The sequence below is a fragment of the Suncus etruscus genome, chromosome 10 (assembly GCF_024139225.1).
Source record: "Suncus etruscus isolate mSunEtr1 chromosome 10, mSunEtr1.pri.cur, whole genome shotgun sequence".
Taxonomy (NCBI): domain Eukaryota; kingdom Metazoa; phylum Chordata; class Mammalia; order Eulipotyphla; family Soricidae; genus Suncus; species Suncus etruscus.
The window spans coordinates 105,519,012-105,540,041 of record NC_064857.1 but is presented as its reverse complement, the minus strand read 5'-3'; the positions used below and the strand labels follow the sequence as shown (position 1 = coordinate 105,540,041).

At 36.6% G+C, this 21,030-nt stretch overlaps 1 non-coding gene across 1 annotated transcript; it reads right to left on the bottom strand.

The window, feature by feature from the left end:
* Nucleotides 1-18,185: 18,185 nt before the first annotated feature.
* Nucleotides 18,186-18,349, bottom strand: LOC126021639 (U1 spliceosomal RNA). Its single transcript, XR_007500138.1, has one exon. It is a non-coding gene; the product is annotated as a U1 spliceosomal RNA (small nuclear RNA).
* Between the last annotated feature and the right edge of the window lie 2,681 nt (nucleotides 18,350-21,030).

Sequence of the window (21,030 nt, the reverse complement as noted above, 5' to 3'; positions counted from 1 at the left end):
GAATAAAAGATAATTCTTTATGAAAATTATATTTTCTTTTGTAAATTACTTTATTTAAACACCACGGTTACATGGTTGTTCATAATAAAATTATTTTCACGGTTGCAAAGTCTCTCATGATCGGATGATTGAGTTTCAGTCATATAATGTAAAACACCCTTCACCAATGCACATTTCCCACCACCAATGTTTTCTGCTTTCCTCCTGCCTCTGCCACTCCCCCATCCTCTTCCCTGCTTACCCTTGGAGCAAGCAATTTATTTTCTTTTCTCTCTCTCTCCTCTCTCTCGTTTTCCCCTTATGTATGATATCCCTTCAGTAACAATATTTTTTATTTTATTTTATTTTTATTTATTTATTTTTGCTGAGTAAGCTGAGTTCAGGTCTTTCTCCTGGCTCTTTGCTCAGAGATCACTCCTAGCAGTGCTCCAGTGACCTTGTGGGATACCATTGGATAAGAATTAAAGTCAGTTGAATACAAGGGCGTATCTACTCTTCTACCTTTCCTAACCTCCACTACTTATTCCCAATACCTTTCTCTTTCACTTTTCCTATCTTTTGCTGTAACTGTATGTACCACAGTGAGCCAATCACATCAAGCAAAGGTTCAAAGGTTATACTGTAATAGACTTCCTCTCTGACTGGCCCATCTGAGCAGACTTTTAACAGTGTAGATTCGGGTACAGAACATTGTCTAATTTGCATGCATAATAAGCCTGCTTGGATTGGCTGCATTAGGAAGGCGGTCCGAGCAGCCTTGCAGTGATTGGTGCGAACATTGTCTCATTTGCATACATCAAAAGCCTGCTTGGATTGGCTGAGCCAGAGAGTGGTGTGAGCAGCCTTGCAGAGATTGGTGCAGGATCAAGTTGGAAAAATTCTTTTCTTGACAATATCCAGTCGATTTTCATTTAGCAGCATGTCAAAATGTTTTTTAGATATACTCAGCATATAAGATGACCCCTGATTTTTGGTTGACTTTCTTCATTTCAAAAGTCATCTTATATGCCTGAAAACACGGTAGTACATTTTAGTGGTTCTTCTCATACTTGCTATGTGGAGCCTCACAGTCAAGTTTTCGATTCATCAAAGTACTGCTATGTGTTCCATGTGGTATTTTCTATCTTTTGGCCCCACTGGTGTGAGTAAAGACAGCTTCTTTCTCTTACTCAGGTTCTTTAGATGTCCCATAGCTCTTTGGTAAGCTCTCTACAAGATCACTTTCTAGAGTATCTCGTAGGAGTTAATAAAATGTTTGTTATCTTACCTTTGAGTTATTCTTAGAGGAGAACAAAAACCAATATTTTGGTGACTTACATCTTTTAAAGGATTTAGAAAATGCTCCCATTTAGAAAATGGACTCCTTGTCCATTTGATGCCATGAAATGTCTCTTGTACAACTCAAAATATGATATTATTAGACAGAAAGGTGATATACAAATTATTAAGGTATTTTCCTGGTATCCTTTTGATCCTGATTTAAATATTCAGAACCACATTTAGCCACATAAGCACCTTCAGAGATTGCTTCTGAGGAAGGAATAGTTCTTGAGCACTTCAAGGTGTGACTCCACTCCCATTTACTATCTGATCATATCTGTGGGCCTGGATCTAAGGCAGCTAACTAGTTGGAGATCAGCCAAAAGACATATGAGAAAATATTTTATACTATAAGGTGATTAGTTTTATCATTCAAAACATTGATTGTGAAGTTGAGCAGAAGATAAATAGCTACTAAAATGACTACAGAGATGTGAGGTAACATAGAACTATAACAGAGCTTTGGAGTAGAGAAAAAACACAGACCTATGACTCAGAGAATATCAAGCACCTTATCTTCAAGATAGGATTGTTTTCATATCTGACCTTTCTGTAATCCCTTTCCTTTATCTTTATAAGAAGAAATCCCCAAGCTCCTGTAAAGGTCACTAGGTCACATCTATTCTTAACTGAAATATTCAAAATTCCTAACCTATGTTCCAAGATTAATGAAGAACTTGAGCTTACTCCCAGACCTCTGAGCTGAGCTCCATAGGATTAATGTAACCTTAAAGAGGTTGCACTTGAAAAAGAGAGTCTTACTTTGTTCAGTCCTCTGATAGAAGAAATTAGAGCTCCTAGAGGAAAAATAGTAGAGACTGTTCTTTCCCTTTATTTGATTAAAGCTTCTCAGTTAAGCTAAAGAACTAGGTACTTTGGGTTTAATCAATGACTGAAAATTTGATCTAAGCAGAATCATTTTTATCCTGGGCATGACCCTAAGTGAAAGAAACAGTGGATTGTAGGTTAAACACTTGAAATGAAACTCATTGCAAATACTCTGTAAGTAAATAAAGGGCCTCTTTTCCTCGTCCCCACTCATCAAGACATATGGCAAAGTATATGCTGTGTGCCTAGGTGAACACAACTTTGGGAAACAAAGACCATAACTAAGTACAGTGATGTTCTTGAAAGGTTCCTAGGCTCCATTTCAAAGGCTGTTCTTATGGCTTTGTTTTCTCCTTTTTTTTTCTAGCACATGTGTTTGATATCACACAGATCTATCCTGAGAGTTTCAAATAGTGAAGAATTCAGTTTACAGTGGGTAGCTGTAAAAGTTATTTTGTTTTAAGTTAGTAAGTTACTTTTCCATAGGGTATAGATAAAACAGGAATTGAACCAGGGTTGACCATGTGTTAGGCAAGTTTCTTACCTCCTATACTATCTATCTGGCACTAAGATAATATTTCTAACTTTTTAAGACTCAGTTTTATTAATATGAGTTTAGTGGCACCATTTATGTGAATTCAGCTTCTTCTCAGACCTCTGGGTTACCTACTATAGGGTATATATAAGATCCTCCAATTTTTCTGCTATAAAATCGTTGATGAGATACAAGAAAGCTCAATGTGTCCATATACCAAAAGCACCTTTTACAATGACCTCCTAAGCCTTTTGGAGACAAGTTAGCAGCACCATTTGTCCTTCATAGGGAGAAGGTTCCTCATTTGACATGGCATTCCTCTTACAGTTTCTGGGAGAGGTCGGAGCCAGCAAAGTTGAGACTATGAGGTGATCTACATTGGTAAGTTTGGAAAGGACTACATGCATAATACACAACATAGCAAGGGTTTTATTTCATAATCAACAAATTTCTGGCACTTACTGATATTTTAATGACAGATAAACTTCATTTTAGCCTGTGACAATGTGATCAAAGCACTACAGGAACATTTATTCTACCTACTTCATTCTAACCCTGGTAAGTAACAAATATGTATTAGCTGTAAGAAAAAAACTATCTAAAACAGTGGAGTTTTGAATACATATAAATGTCCAAAGGGACAGAGATAAAAAAGGATTCTCCAGGGAAGTGTTAGGGGTATAGGAATTATACCCTCTGCCCTTTTGCAGCATAAAAAATACATTAGGAATAAAACCAGTTTTCTTCCTCAACTCCAACTCCAGTGGGTGGTGGTGATGGGATATTGTCACCATCTTTTATGTCCAGAGACCAGCACTTCTATCTCAATAAGTCTGTTCTCCAAAACCAGAAATATAGAAATAGAGATAATTTAGTTGTCTTTCCCTCATCCTTTTAGAAGACAAAAGGATTTTATCTTTACTCTGTTAAAAACAGTGCCTCAGTTTGAGTGCTCAAGGACTTGTAAGAATTTAAGAATTGTAAGAACTTGAAAGCATATAAGAAAAAAAAATAACACTCAGAAAATGGTACCTATTAGATTCATATAATACTTAGTTTTTGGATTATAGGCAGCATTGTTAAAAAAACTTTAAAAATCAAATTAATTACAAAATATACTTCATTGTGTCTATACAAAAACATTTCTCACCCTACACCAAAACCTAGAGGATAAATATGTCATAATGAAAAATTCCAGGCAGTGAAAACAAGCCTGTGCCAATTGATATGTTTAGGTGTCAATCGAATAGCTGTTTAATACAGCACATTCTAAAGTTTAAATGATTCTTAAACTGTGAGTATTTGTATGATTACCTGTGGTAGCCAGGGAGTGAACTGCTTTCATAAATAAAGTCTTGTATTTGAGTGACAAGCAATACTTATGTTCACCATCATGAGACTCCCTTCTCCACTACTGTTATATTCAGTGTTCTATGGGCCTGCTCTCCTGTGGCGAACCTATCTCAGAACCAACTTGTCCATGTCCAAGTCTTGTTATTTTGATGGTAAACACTGTCCAGGAGAGGCAGGAGAAGATTTGGTAAGCAGGTTCATCCACAAAGCAGCACTAAGTGCTCCCCTTTCCTGATGTCTCTGCCTTCAGTGGACACTGGTGAGAGTCATCAGAACATACTCACCGTGTGCTTACTGTGTGCAGACACTGTTTTATGGAATTTATGAGGGTAAGAAAGACTTAAAAAGTTTTTTAAATATTTTATTAATGCCAGACAGATAGCACAGGGCTAAGAAGCTTGCCTTGCACGTGCCAGTTCAATTCTTAATACTGCATATAGTCCTTGGTTATCTCATTCCTACAGCCAGGAATGATTTCCTGTGCACAGAGCCATAAGTCAGTCTCAAGAACTACCAGGTGTGGCCCCGAACTCAAATGTTTCTTTAATTGGGATCATATTAATTGATCATATTAATCTGAGTGCCAGGTAACATGGAGTAAAAATTGTAAAGATTATACCTGATTTCAGAGTTATGGTTCTTTATTTCCAACTCTTCCTCACAAATGTATGTATGTATGTATGTATGTATGTATGTATGTATGTATGTATGTATGTATTTTTGGTTTTGGGGGCACACCCGGTGACGCTCAAGGGTTACTCCTGGCTATGCTCTCAGAAATTACTCCTGGCTTGGGGGAACCATATAGGACATGGGAGGATTGAACGGAGGTTGGTCCTGGGTCAGCTGTGTGAAAGGCAAAATGCCCTACCACTGTGCCACCTCAGTGGTGAAAAAAATTTTTAATAATATAATTTTTATTTTGATCATAGTGGCTTACATATTGTTGACAATAATATTTTAGGTACATGTTAACTTAATATCAGGAGGATTGCCATCACCGAATTGTTCTCCCTACACCTCCATTCCCATCCTACCTCCCATATCTTCCTCCCTCACCCCCGGGGCTGCAAGAATTCGTGGTCTTCTCTGTGCCTAACTTGCTACTTAGTGGTCTTACACCGGTTTGGTCTTGGTAGCTCCCATATTTCCTTCTGTAACTGGGAGGCAGGACCAGATAGATAAAGTTACATGGTTTTGTTTGTAATAAACTGGGGTAAAAATCAAATACGCCGGGGCCTGGCGGTGGCGCTAAAGGTAAGGTGCCTGCCTTGCCTGCGCTAGCCTTGGACAGACCGCGGTTCGATTCCCCCAGTGTCCCATATGGTCCCCCAAGCCAGGAGCAACTTCTGAGCACATAGCCAGGAGTAACCCCTGAGCGTTACCGGGTGTGGCCCAAAAACCAAAAAAAAAAAAATCAAATACGCCAAAAATGGGCGGAGTCCTTCTAGAGCAGGGGTCTCAAACTCTCGTCCTGTGGGCCATTTGTGGCTTGCGGCCCTCCATACAACATTTTGTGGCCCAGGGCCGGCCTTGAAATATCACAGTATTCGCAATTATTCGCTTACTGAATAATCGCAATAAAATCGCATTAGTAAGAAAAAAATCACATTAAACATTCGCATACCCCGAGCAGTTTCGTTCGGGGTATGCAAATGTTTAATGAGATTTTTTGCGATTTTTTTTCTTACTAATGCAATATTTTATTGCGGATATTCAGTAAGCGAAATCCCTTATGTGGCCCTGCCTCACCCCGACTTTGCCTCCTGCGGCCCCGAGGTAAATTGAGTTTGAGAAGCCTGTTCTAGAGGCTCTCATCATTGGTTTGAAGACGAAGGGGGAAAAAAGAGGTGAATCACCCCAACAGTACAAAAAGAAGTGTCAAATAACATATCCAGTGAGCACTCCAACAATAAAGGTAAGCACCGCATAAAAGCCATGAACTTGAGATAAAAACATGGCAGAGCCCATAAAGAAAATAAAGGAAGAAAATAAATATATAAATATAAATGGAGACAACAACTTCAATAACCACACCAAAACGAAGAAATTGACAAAAACTAGATAGATAAAGAAAAGGAGAAAAATTGTTTTGTGATTTTTTTTTCCTTCCTGCACAGGCACAGTAAATATTGGGGTCATTTGAAAAGGAATTCAGTTGGCCTAAGAGATACAGGGTTTCTCCACCCTTAAAGTATATTGTCATGGGATTAACTATAGACTCCGTACAGGTTCATTTACTCTCCCCTTTGTGCTTTTGTGCTGTTTGGAAGACTTCTCCATCCTGGGTGATCAAGTCAGACCTCTGTATCTAAAGATCTCAGTATCTACAAAAGTTAAGGGGTGGAACTTATGATGAAGTCTTTCTTTGTGATTCTAGAAGTTCTGCTTCCTCAGTGTCATTTTAATCCCTCTTCTGTGGTTGGTGGTCTTGGTCTTTGCGTTGATTCTAGGATGTTTCCAGAAGACCCATTCCGTTGCATTTGTCTCAGACAGACCTTTGGAACTGGAGATCATGGTTGTTGTGCAGGCCATAGATCAAACTTTAGACTAGGGCTTTTTTATTGGTCCCAGGATACATACAGTCCGGTCATGGTTCTATCAGCCAGTCATTGTAGATCGCAATCTTGGCTTTTGGACAGACCAAAGGGTGAGAAGTCTTCTGGTTTTGTCTTATCGTTAGCTGGTGGGGTAGGATAACCTGCTCTTAGGTCGAATTGTTCCCATTTTCCTCGTTGTCAGGATATCATATTAGAGCTGGCACTTGATGATGTCCCAGCAGTATTAAGGATGTCCCAGATGGGATTTGTTTCCTGTAGCTGTTGTGAAGAACTGTGTCATTTCTATGTCTGGGATCCAGGGTTCAAGGCTGGACGGATGATGTCTAATCATTTGGAGTCTAAGTTGGGTCGCAGTGGTAAAATTTTTATAATTTTTATTTAATTAAAAAACTGTGGCTTAAAAAGTTATTAATAGATAAATTTTTTATATATTTTTATATCATATTTCAACACCAACACCAGTGACAACTCCCTCCCATACCAGTGATTTCATGTTGACTCCATCATTGTTATTTTCTAAACTTTGTCATCAATGGCATTGGACAATGATACTTCATAACTTTTATTATTGTTAAGTTGAAAACAGTGATGTACACAAATTCACATGCAACTAAGCCTGCTTATTCTATTTAGAAATTATTTCTAAAACCTTTTTAAATAAATATAACTCCAATATATATAGAATTGAATGTAATTATATATTTAATCCATTTCATTTATTAAATGTAAAATTTATTCCATAAAATGTCCACATTCACATATATTAATTTCAATTTAAAAATGTACACCTTACTTTGAGACAATATAAAATGATGAGCTACAGTTTGGTCTTTAATTTTTTTCTCTAACATTCTTTTGAAAAATCAGGAAAAACTAAAAAGTATTCAACAATTAATAGATGTAACATATATATATGTATATAACCTTAATGTAGATATAATATGATTTATAATATTTATGAATTTATGGTCTAAAATAGATACTATTTTCACTTTAAAGTACTAAAGTTGGGGCTAGAGAGATAGCATGGAGGTAAGGCATTTGCCTTGCATGAAGAAGGACAATGGTTGGAATTCCAGCATCCCATATGGTCCCTGGAGCCTGCCAGGAACAATTTCTGAGCATAGAGCCAGGAGTAACCCCTGAGCGCTGCCGCTTGTTACCCAAAAACCAAAAACCAAAAAAAAAAAACCAAAACCTAAATTTTAAATATTTTAATATTAAATATTAAAGAAGAATTATGGGGGGAAATTTTAAAACATTTATTTTTAATTAAATCTATCCAGTAAAATTTTGTTACTTGTTCATTTCTATACTTCTGAAAGAACTGTTACATTGAATCTTAGAGCAAAATCACTGAGTTAAAATGTTTGACATCTCAAATAAAGATTTTGTGATTGGGACAGAGATACCTAGAAGTGGGATAGATGAGTCAGATGGAAGCTGCAACTTTACTTCTTTGGAGAAAATCTTCATAGTGTTGCCATAAAGGCTAGAACTGGTAAAATTGCCACTTGTAGTGAATAGTTCTTTTTCTAACCACATACTCCTATCAATATTGGTTTTTAGTTCTTTTGATATATGTAATTTTTATTGATGTGAAGTGAATAGACTGAGTTCCAGAAAGTTATATAGGAACATAAGTGGCATTAATGTTACATACTAAAACTATAACTGGTAACTGACAAATAGAGGGCATTGTGGAGGGGGAGGAATGTTGAACAGCAACAGTGATGGAGAGTGGACCATGGGATGTGCTGTCACTATGTACATCAATACCAGATATTCAAGGCTATTTTATATTTATCATATGAAATATAATATAAAATTTAAAGTAAAAATTTAAAAATATTCTGCTTCTAGATATGTAACATAACTATTTAATATTTATATGTGTTACAAAATGATCATCTAACACTACAGGTAATTATAAATTTTGTAAATAGGAATTTTAATATATATTATATCAATAACTTTCATGTATAAAAATAATTGTATTATTGTACCATGCTATAAATTATATCCCCAGGTTTTTTTTATATAACTGGAAGTTAATAGTTTTTGTCTATCTTCAACCATTATTCAATTAGCCTCTAGCAAATACCAACTATTCATTGAATGTATGAGCTTGTTGCATTTTATTCTTTTATTTTATTATTATTTTTAATATAGATTCTTTATTACAAACATGATTGTAGTTGGGTTTCAGTCATAAAGAGAGCACTCCCCTTCACCAGTGCAGCATTCCCACCACCAATGCCCCCTCCCTCCTTCCCAACCCCTGCCTAATCTCTAGACAGGCATTTTACTACAGTTATATATTTTTTTAAGTTTAGTAAGCTGTTTTTGTTTCTTTCTTTCTTAAAGGATAAGTGTTAAAAAAATACAGTAGTAATGGTGTGACAGTGGTGTGAGAGTGGCAATCGCCATTGTCTGCATAGGCCCAGCAAAATTTGGGGAAAATGGAAAAAAACCTTGGCCTAATCACAAGGAGGCCTCACCCCTGAAGTTTTCTGGCATAAGACTGACTCTGCGCTCCAGACATACCAGGCTGCCCAACCCCTGAGTCATTCTCCATTGACATTTTATTCTTAATATTAAAAAATCATCATGTTAAAAATAAATTACCCTCTTTTCTTTTTCTTTTGGATTTTGGGTCACACCTGGCAGCTCTCAGGGGTTACTTCTGGCTCTACACTCAAAACTCGCTCCTGGCAGGCTCTGGGGACCACATGGGATGCCGGGAATCGAACCACTGCCCTTCTGCTTGTAAGGCAGATGCCTTACCTCCTTGCTACCTCTCTAGCCCCCTATCTTATTTTCTTGATACTTATGCCCTAACTTCTTTCAGGAATATTTAATTTTTCTTCCTTATAGATTATTAATGGAGTACTGTTTTTTTATTAACCACTTGTAATTTATTTTTGAGGTTGATCAAACTATATTGCTTTGTTAAATTCTATTATTAAATGGTTTTTAATTGAGTTGGGCAAAAAGGTTGCATATAAAGAATATTAAGATTTAGGTACTTGTTGCAATATTTTTCCAGTTTGATGCTTTTCATTGTAAGCAAACATGTGCTCATGTCCTATGTAATATATTTTTTTATTTTATTTTTATTCTTTTTAATTTTAGAAAATGTGAACCTATCCTGAATAAGTTAAATATAAAATATTAAAATATAAAAATTAAATAAACCATCAACAATTTTGTAACTGCATATTTCACAGTGATTCCATAAAAAGTTAACTAATTTTCAGAAAAAGTTAATTTTATAGACCAAAATTTTAAAATAACTTCATTGGTTCATTTATCAATTTTTATTCCAATTACATATCATTAGTTTGCTATTGCACAAAATATAAATTTAAATATATGTTAAAGTAAGTTTTAGTAGTTCTCATCAGTGTTCTTGTCCATGAACTTTAGAACAATTTGGTCCAGTTTAGAATCCTGCACAAATACCCAAACTAGAAATTGTCAGTCTACCTAAATACTAGTATTCTACCTAATTTTGATTAGCAAATCTTTATTTTGTCACTGTGTATAATGTGTAGTATTGAATATTCTGATTATTCCTAGGATAAGAAAGCAGTCTTTACTTCTTGTCTCTGGCTTAAATAAATCACAAATGGTGTTGGATTTTGTCCAATTACATTTTCAACATTATTGGAACAATAATTTTTTTTATTACTTTCCAATGTGGACTGGCAAGCTAAGGGGTTACTCAGTGCTCAGGGGTTACTCCTGGCTCTATGCTCAGAAATTGTTCCCGGCAGGCTCGGGAGACCATAGGGGATGCTGGGATTTGAACCAATGACCTTCTGCATGAAAGGCAAATTCCCTACCTCTATGCTATCTCTCCAGCCCCATGTTTATGTTTTTTTAAATTATCTTTTTGCATGTCACACATTGCTTAAGTGCTGCTATTCTGTTATTTTATATTAGTCACAATCCCTCTCAGTAGAAGTGCTAAGAGGAACCAACAGAAACAGGAAACGAACCAATTGTTTAGTTGAAAATACCATGAGTAGCATTAGTTATGAAACTCAGAAGGGTACTATCAGGATTCAGTTATCTTACTCTAACATATATAGTAGAGATTTCTTACATAGGCAAGTCTGATCTACTCACTATGATTGATAAATCTGAGAATAGGGGAAATTTTTAAAAGTTAAGGTTAAATACAGACTATGCAAGGAAGAGGGGAGGATTTCCCCATATTAAAAAGTATAAGGTGTGATTTCCAAAATTAAGGGTAAATTCTAGTGGATGGATTCATTAAGTGCTTGCTAGATACCTATCATATTTCCCACTTGAATCTTCTTCCAGAGAGAGGCTCTATTGTTTCCTAAAGGACATTTTATTCAATTGCCAATATTACTGAAGACACTGAAGACAAAAGTTACATGCATTTCCAAGTTTTAAAAAGCCTCCTGTAATGGTTCTCAATTTGTTAGTATCAGAACTATGAACATGACTCATATTTTCATGATGCGGGCTTTGATAAGAAAAATGAATATAGTTGTAGTTCTTCCTGGGCTTTCTCCAAGGGATGATCTCTCAAGACAATGTTCATTGTGCCAGTAATTATGTCAGATTCTCCAGAACACAAAGGAACATTATACCACGAGTCTCAAAAGATAGCAGCAGTTAATACTAAATGCAGTGCTTCATATTGTTGAATGGTTCTTAACTCTGTTTAGAATTGCTAAGAACCTCTTTCCAGTAACATCCGTGTCAAGGAGTTCCTCTTCTCATTCAGTTATCCATTTATGGTGATTTAAAAAGGAATCTCATCTGATGCTGAAAAGAAACTTCCATTTACCTGTAAGATGTGGAAAAAGTCCTACCTTATGAAAGTGTTTCAAACATTAAAAATGGAGAATTACAAGTGAGGTTTGTTCTTCAAATCTGTGTTCTCGCTTGAACACATATTCCATTTTCTTTACTTGTTCATTTTCACTCTGAAGAACTCTGTGTTCTCTCTTGAGCATGAACTTTTCTCTTTTCCCTCACATCTTCCTAAAATACATTTCAATAGAAACTATCTTTCTTTAGAAGAAAGAAAAAAAAAGCAAAAGAAATGAAAAACTAAATAGAATTGGAAGAAAAATAAGCTTTTTTGGTTAGTCACAGTGACAGATTTAGAAATATAATAAAGATAAAACTTCCTTTGAAATAAATAGAACAATAATTTTCAGAAAATATAACACTAAAGCTTCTACAAGAGAAATTTCAATGTGGGAATACTGCTTTGTGTGACCTCAGGATAAGCCTGAGGTCAGTTAAGAGACTGGAGCACTAGTACAACAGGTAAGGTACTTGGTCTGTATTCTGCTAAATCTGGTTTGGTCCCCAGAACTCCATATAGTCTTCTGAACACTACCAAGAGTGATCCCTGAAAAAAAAAGCTAGAAGTAAGTACTGAGCATTTCGGGCCAATTTGATTCTGATATCAAAATTGGATGGAGAAGGAGATAAGAGATGACTGTTAGTGACTCAAGTTTCTGAACTAGATTTAGCTATTTAGGTTGAAAATTCCTTGCTGTGGATGCTGAGAAGTACAATTTCTTCCTTATGAATCTCTATATCTTTCTTGAAATCAGGAAAGGCATTTGGTGTTCTTACTGGCTAGGAAAGTGATAATCTTTTACTTAGTTGGTTTCTCGTTTACCTTTAATTTGTCTTCAGTTTTCTTTTTCTCAAGACTTGTTATAACTCAGCAGATTACCACAACTACCAGGATAAATTCAGGGTTATAAACAAAGCACAGGTATATTGGCTCTACAGAGGTTTTTCAAACTGTGCAAATTATACACTGGGAGATAAGAAGCATCGCCTGATATTAAGTTCCACCTTTAGTAAAGAATCAAATTTGATTCTATTCAGTTTTCAAGTTACCTGTCTTGCCTAGATTTGCAACTGGAAAACATGAAGTTTTTTTATTATAAAAAGGATTTGAGATGTTATTCTTTAGCATGAATCAAAAGTACTTAGAGAAGTGAACTTCCCAGTATGATAGTGACTCATTTTTTATCATACTTTTAAACCATCAAATTATTGTAATCTTAAGAGAAGACCAAGGAATATGACCTTTGTGGTGGACTTTGTCCATGCTTAATCTAAAATCATGGTCGTTGAAAATTGAGAATTTAGTAGATGTGAGTCCTGGAATTCCATCTGATATCCCACCCTACACTCTTCACTCTGTTCTCATTGTCTATGAGAATGTGAAGATAACAACCTTGCCAAAGGCTTCTCTGGTAATATATTTCATTATCAAATGCTCCCATATTCTTCAAGTTATTAGGTACAACTGGCACAAGAAATTTGAACTGATTGGAAATATACCGCCAGACCTATCTTTCACTTCTGTTGCTATAATACTGAGAATATTAAACTCATATTATTCTAGAAGGCACTGCTTACTTGAGTGTCCAGATTGATCATCTAAAACCTAGGTCAAGTTAACATGTAAGATAAAATATATAAGAGAAGGATAAAACACTTTCCTCCTCTCAGAGATAGTACTTCAAATAGCAGTATAAGGGATCAGATTCTGAACCTGAGGTCATCCAGTAGGAAAAAAAATGATAGAACTCAGAAATAAATGGAAATTTGGGTTGGGGAAAAATAAACATTATAATATGTTGCATGGAGAGTATCTGTTTACAGTGCAAACTTCAAGAAGATTTTGATACTTCTCTGAGAAAGTGAGATACACCTCAGGTAAATAGGATGCTCAGGCCATGTGACAACAGAGTGGCATAGGGCGAATCAGAGAAAAAGAAACAGAAAGCAAGAAACAAAAATATCATGAGAAGAGCATATTTCTGTTTATGTTGAGGCCCCACTCACTGATGCTGATACTCAGAAAACTGTATGTGATGCAAGGGATTGAGCCAAGATGGACTGCATGCAAGGTAAGTAACATATGATCTCTCCTGTCCTGAAAACAATTTTTAAAAGCATCAAAAAGCAGACTGTCTACCTTTGTACATACGCAGACAGCCACAGCTCTTGTGTACCCAGCTTAGATCAACATTTTTTAATGATATCTTTATTTAAACACCTTCATTACAAACATATTTATAGTTGGTTTTCAGTCATAAAAAGTACACCCACCTTCACCAGTGTAACCTTTCCACCACCAGTGTTTCCTGTCCTCTCCTTCCCCAAACCCCTGCCTGTCTTTTGAGACAGGCATTCTATTTCTCTCACTCACTACCATTTTCATAGTTGCTGGTGTAGTTATTTCTGAAACTGCTCTCACCACACTTTGTGATAAGTTTAAATTGTGGGCAGGTCCTATCGGCCATCATCTCTATTGTCTCTGGGTATTATTACCATATTGTTAAAAATTTTATAACCAACACAGTAAAAGAGTGATTTTTCAACTTTTCAACTGATCAACATTGTTTGGGTGCTAGAACCTGGGATATCAAATTTTCTCTGTCTGTACTGTTCTCCTCTGAAACTAATACTAGTGTATGAAAAGCTTGGCAGTCATTGATGAAGCATATTTATGAGTTAAGTCCACGTCAGCCCCATACATATCGATTGCATTTCCTTGAAACATCTACATTAAAGGTAGAAATAATTTGGGTGAATGTATTTGGGATCCCCAGTTCTTCAAACTCATTTTAAAATTGAACTATATGTTTCCCATTCAGAAGGCGTTAAGTGTGCCATGTCCTTGCTAATCCCCCTTGTGCCTCTCCCCTAGCTACTGCTATCCCATGTTAGACAGATCCTGATATTTCAATGGTGTGCCCTACAAAAATCTAAGGGACAATACATAAAGTTGAATAGGCAATTGTTTGCTGAATGCAGAAGCCTAATGCTTCTTTAGTGTTCCAGCTTCTCCACTATCATGAGTACAATAAATGCTGAAGGAAGAAAGGAAGAAGGAAGACGTGATCCAAAGCATTCTGAAGGAAAAAACAAATCATATTGGCCGTACAGTCTACTTATATTTAAAACAGGGGACTCAAACTTGTGGCCCGCGGGCCGTTTGTGGCTCTCCGTATAACATTTTGTGGCCCATGGCCAGCCTTCAAATATTGCAGTATTTGTGATTATTCGCTTACCGAAAAATCGCAATAAAAAACGAATTAATAAAAAAAATAGCATTAAACATTCACATACTCCAAGCAGATCCATTCAGGGTATGCAAATGTTTAATGCGATTTTCTGCAATTTTTTCTTACTAATGCAATTATTTAAACAACTTGATTACATACATGATTGTTTTTAGGTTTCTGCAATGTAAAGAACACCACCCATCACCAGTGCAACATTCCCATCTCCAGTCTCCCAAATCTCCCTCCTCCCCACCCTACCCCCACCTGTACTCTAGACAGGCTTTCTATTTCCCTCATATATTCTCATTGTTAGGATAGTTCACAATGTAGTTATTTCTCTAACTAAACTCATCCCTGTTTGTGGTGAGCTTCATGAGGTGAGCTGTAACTTCCAGCCCTTCTCTCTTTTGTGTCTGAAAATTATTATTGCAAGAATGTTTTCATTTTTCTTAAAACCCAAAAATGAGTGAGACAATTCTGCATCTTTATCTCTCTCTCTGACATATTTCACTCAGCATAATAGATTCCATGTACATCCATGTATAGGAAAATTTCATGACTTCATCTCTCCTGACAGCTGCATAATATTCCATTGTGTATATGTACCACAGTTTCTTTAGCCATTCATCTGTTGAAGGGCATCTTGGTTGTTTCCAGAGTCTTGCTATGGTAAATAGTGCTGCAATGAATATAGGTGTAAGGAAGAGATTTCTGTATTGTATTTTTGTGTTCCTAAGGTATATTCCTAGGAGTGGTATAGCTGGAATGTATGGGAGCTCGATTTCCAGTTTTTGGAGGAATCTCCATATCACTTCTCATAAAAGTTGAACTAGATGGCATTCCCACCAGCAGTGGATAAGAGTTCTTTTCTCTCCACATCCCTGCCAACACTGCTTGTTCTCATTCTTTGTGATGTGTGCCAATCTCTGTGGTGTGAGTGGTACCTCATAGTTGTTTTGATTAGCATCTCCCTGATGATTAGTGATGTGGAGCATTTATTCATGTGTCTTTTGTATTTCTTCTTTGTCAAAGTATCTGTCCATTTCTCCCCATTTTTTGATGGGATTAGATGTTTTTTTCTTGTAAAGTTCTGTCAGTGCCTTGTATATTTTGGAGATTAGCCCCTTATCTGATGGGTATTGGGTGAATAGTGAGTGGCTCTTTTATCCTGGGCACTATTTCCTTTGAGGTGCAGAAGCTTCTCAGCTTAATATATTCCCATCTGTTAATCTCTGCTTTCACTTGCTTGGAGACTGCAGTTTCCTCTTTGAAGATGCCTATAGTCTCAATGTCCTGGTGTGTTTTGTCTACATGTTGTTCTATATATCTTTTGGTTTCAGTTCTGATATCGAGGTCTTTCATCCATTTGGATTTTGGCTTTGTACATTATTTTAACTGGGGGTCTATGTTTAATTTTTTGCAAGTGGCTAGACAGTTGTGCCAACACCACTTGTTGAAGAGGCTTTCTTTGCTCCATTTAGGATTTCTTGCTCCTTTATCAAAAATTAGATGATTGTATGTCTGGGGAACATTATCTGAGTATTCAAGCCTATTCAACTGGTCTGAGGTCCTGTCCTTATTCCAATACCATGTTGTTTTGATAACGATCTCTTTGTTGTAAAGTTTAAAGTTGGGGAAAGTAATTCCTTGCATATTCATTTTCCCAATGATTGCTTTAGCTAATCCAGGGTGTTTATTGTTCCAAATAAATTTGAAAAGTGCATGATCCACTTCTTTGAAGAAGGTCATGGATATCCTTAGAGGGATCTCATTAAATCTGTACAATGCTTTGGGGAGTTTTGCCATTTAGATTATGTTAATCCTGCCAATCCATGATTGGGGTATGTGTTTCCATTTCCGCGTGTCCTCTCTTAATTCTTGGAGCAGAGTTTTATAGTTTTCTTTGTATAGGTCCTTCACCTTTTTAGTCAAGTTGATTCCAAGATATTTGAGTTTGTGTGCACTATTGTGAATGGGGTTGTTTTCTTAATGTCCATTTCTTCCCTATTATTATTGGTGTATAGAAAGGCCATTGATTTTTTTGTGTTTTAATTTTGTAACCTGCCACATTGCTATATGAATTTATTATTTCTAGAAGGTTTTTGGTAGAGTTTTTAGGGTTTTCTAAGTAGAGTATCATGTCATGTGCAAACACCGAGAGTTTGACATCTTCCTTTCCTATCTGAATTCCCTTAATATCTTTTCCTTGCCTAATCACTACAGCAAGTACTTCTGGTGCTATGCTGAATAGGAGTGGTGAGAGAGGACAGCCTTGTCTTGTGCCAGAATTTAGAGGGAAGGCTTTTAGTTTTTCTCCATTGAAGAAAATATTTGCCTCTGGCTTGTGGTATATGGCCTTAACTATATTGAGAAAGGTTCCTTCTATTCCCATCTTGCTGAGAGTTTTGATCAAGAATGGGTGTTGGATTTACCAAATGCTTTCTCTGTGTCTATTGATATGATCATGTGGTTTCTATTTTCTTGTTGTTGATGTTGTGTATTATGTTGATAGATTTACAAATGTTAAACCATCCTTGCATTCTTGTGATGAAACCTACTTGATCATAGTGGATGATCTTCTTAATGAGGCATTGAATCCTATTTGCTAGGATTTTGTAGAGGATTTTTGCATCTGTGTTCATCAGTGATATTGGCCTGTAATTTTCTTTTTTTGTAGCATCTCTAATTTAGGTATCAAGGTAATGTTGGCTTCATGAAAGCTAGTTGGAAATGTTTTTTTTTTTTTTCTATTTCATGAAAGATTCTTGCCAGGATTGGTAGTAGTTCCTCTTGAAAGGTTTGAAAGTATTTATTAGTTAATCCATCTGGGCCTGGACTTTTATTTTTGGGTAGACATTTGTTTACTGTCTTAATTTCCTCAATAGTGATGGGGGTGTTTAGATATGCTACATCCTCTTCATTCAACTGTAGAAGAGTATAAGAGTCCAAGAATTTATCCATTTCTTCCAGGTTCTCATTTTTAGTGTCATAGAGTTTTTCAAAGTAGTTTCTGATTACCCTTTAAATCTCTACCATATCAGTAGTGATATCTCCTTTTCTATTCCTAATACAAGTTATCAAGTTTCTCTCTCTTTCTTTGTTAGTTTTGCCAGTGGTCTATCAATCTTGTTTATTTTGTCAAAGAATCAACTTCTGCTTTCGTTGATCTTTCACATTGTTTTTTGAGTTTCGACTTCATTGATTTCTGCTCTCAGTTTTGTTCTTTCCTTCTGTCTTCTATTTTTGGTTCCATTTGTTGAGCACTTTCTACTTCTATGAGCTGCATCATTAAGATGTTCAGGTATGCTCCTTCTTCTTTCCTGGTATGTGCTTGCAAAGCTATAAATTTTCCTCTCAGTATCGCTTTTGCTGTGTCCATAATTTCTGATAGTTTATGTCTCCATTGTTATTTGTTTCTAGGAAGGTTTCGATTTCCTCTTTGATTTTATCTTGGACCCACTGGTTATTCAATATTAGGCTGTTTTTTTTTTCTTTTTTATTCAGGGGAGAGCGCGCACGCAGTCCCCCACTACCACAAATTACGCAGTCGAGTATCCCACATTTGGGGAAATTGCAGGGGTCAGCACACCCGGAGTGCAATGGGTGAGCCTCGCCCTGGGGAAACCATCTTCGTGATCATGGTATCGCCCCTGCCAGGTAAGTACAGTATTAGGCTGTTTTACTTCCATGTATTAAAGTTTTTCTTCTGTGTCCCTTTGTAGATCACGTATAATTTCAGGGCCTTGTGGTCAGCAAAGATAGCCTGCAAAATTTCTACCCTCTTGATATTATGGAGGTATGTTTTATGTGCTAGCATGTAGTTTATTCTGGAGAATGACCCATGTACATTAAAGAAAAATGTGTATCCAGGTTTCTGGGGGTGGAGTGTCCTATATATATCTACTAGGCCTCTTTCTTCCATTTCTCTTTTCAGGTCTAGTATATTCTTGTTGGGTTTCAGTCTGGTTGACGTATCCAGTGTTGACAATGCCATGTTGAGGTCTTCCACAATGATTGTGTTGTTATTGATATTATTTTTCAGATTCTTCAACAATTGTATTAAATATTTTGCTGGCCCATCATTCGGTGCATATATGTTTAGGAAAGTGATTTCTTTCTGCTGTACATATCCCCTGATTAATACAAAATGTCCATCTTTGTGCCTTACAACTTTCCTGATTATAAATTTTGCATCATCTGATTTTAGTATGGCCACTCCAGCTTTTTTATGGGAGTTGTTTGCTTGGATGATTTTTCTCCAGCCTTTTATTTTGAGTCTATGTTTGATCTAACTATTCATGTGTGTTTCTTGTAGGCAGCAGAAGGTTTGATTGAGTTTTTTGATCTATTTAGCCACTCTGTGTCTCTTAACTGGTGCATTTAGTCCATTGACATTGAGAGAAAAATTTTTCCTGGCATTTATTTCCATCTTTAAATCAAAGTTTGGTGTGTCTGTTGGTCAGTCTTGTCTTAAAATAGGTCTTTTAGTTTTTCTTTTAAGTCTGGTTTTGAGTCTGTAAAGTTTCTGAGCTGTTGTTTGTCTGTGAAACTGTGTATTGTTCCTTCAAACATGAACGTGAGTTTTGCTGGGTACAGTATTCTACACAAAGCATTTAATTTATTGAGTTTTGTCACTATGTCCCACCACTACTTTCTGGCCTTGAGTGTTTCAGGTGACAAGTCTGCAGTAAATCTCAAGGATGTTCCCTTGAATGTAATTTCTCTTTTCGGTCTTGCTGCTTTCAGAATTCTGTCTCTATCTGTGGGATTCTTCATTGTGACTAGGATGTGTCTTGGAGTGTTTTTTCTTTGGTCTGTTTTAGTTGGTACTCTCGGGCATGCAGGATTAGATCACATGTGTTCTTTAGCTCGTAGTTTCTCTTTAATGGTGTTCTTTACTGTTGATTCTTCCTGGAGATTTCTTCCTGGGTATCTAGGACTCCAATGATTTTTAAGTTGTTTCTGTTGAGCTTATCAGACTCCTATTTTCATCTGTTCCCATTCTTTGAGAAATTTTTTCATAATTTGATCATTTGCTTTAAGGCTTTTTTCAAATCTCTTCTGCTGTATGGAGTTGTTATTCATCTCACCTTCCAGTGTATTAATTCTATCCTCAGCTGCTGTTAACCTGTGGGAAAGCTCATCCATGTTTTTCTTCAATTCATCTACTGAGTTTTTCAGACTTTTTATTTGATCTGAAATTTCAGTTTGGAGTTTTCTCATTTCTATCTTCATATTCTCTTGATTCTTATTAGTATTCTCTTCTATACTTTCTTTGAGTTCTTTGAACATCTTCCATATTTTGATTCTGAACTCCTTATCTGAGAGATTGACTAGTTCGGTTGGCTATGTTCTGGTCATCTGAGTTGCTGTCTTCATTCTCTATGTCTGGCGCTGGCCTGCGTTGTTTCCCCATTGTCACACTTGTATTGTGGGTTTTTCTACGTGTTGTGGTTGTATTCATTGGCTAAATGATGTGCGAGGCCACTTCGCTACGTGGCTGTGCTCCTCTGGCTTCTCTGGCTCTGGGCGTATCAACTCACCTCCAGAGAAGGCTAGCCATGCTCATATAAAGCCACACACAAGATGAAATCAGGCCAAGAATGCAGCACAGTACAGGAGATAGTCAGAGATTGGTGCTGGCATCTGAGTTCCAACAAAGTTCAGCGGCTTCCCCTTTTCTGGGCCTATCAACTCACCTCCAGGGAAGGCTCCCGGGAAGGTTAGCCATCCACAGATGGAGCCACACACTGGATGAAATCAGGCCATGAATGCAGCACAGCACAGGAGACAGTCAGTGATTGGTGCTGGCATCTGAGTTCCAGCAGAGTTCAGTGGCTTCCCCATTTCCGGGAGTATCAACTCACCTCCAGCACTAATGATATTTTTATTGTGAATATTTGATAAGCAAATAATCGTGAATACTTTGTATCTAGCAAGTCGTCATTTCTGCTGCTCCTGCCTGCTGTCTTTTACATTATTGGAGGCCTAAGGGAGAGAAAGGAGAGAAGTTTATTACAGAATTAGATTTTGTCATACCTTCATCATGACTTCATCAAAGCCTGCAGTGAAGATAAAAAGTGATGACGAGCACAGACAATTTCAGGAAAAGTGGGAGATGCAGTATTTCTTTGTTGAGCACAGGGGCATCCCCACATGTCTTATTTGCTCAGAGAAAGTTGCAGTGCACAAGGAATACAACTTGAAACACTACTATTCAACTAAACATGCTGAGGAATGTGCAGAATATCAAGGAAATGAGAGAGCCAAGCAGGTTGCCAGTCTTAAAGTATGTCTTATGAGGCAATAAGATTTCTTCAAGAAAACAACCAAAGAGAATGTTGCA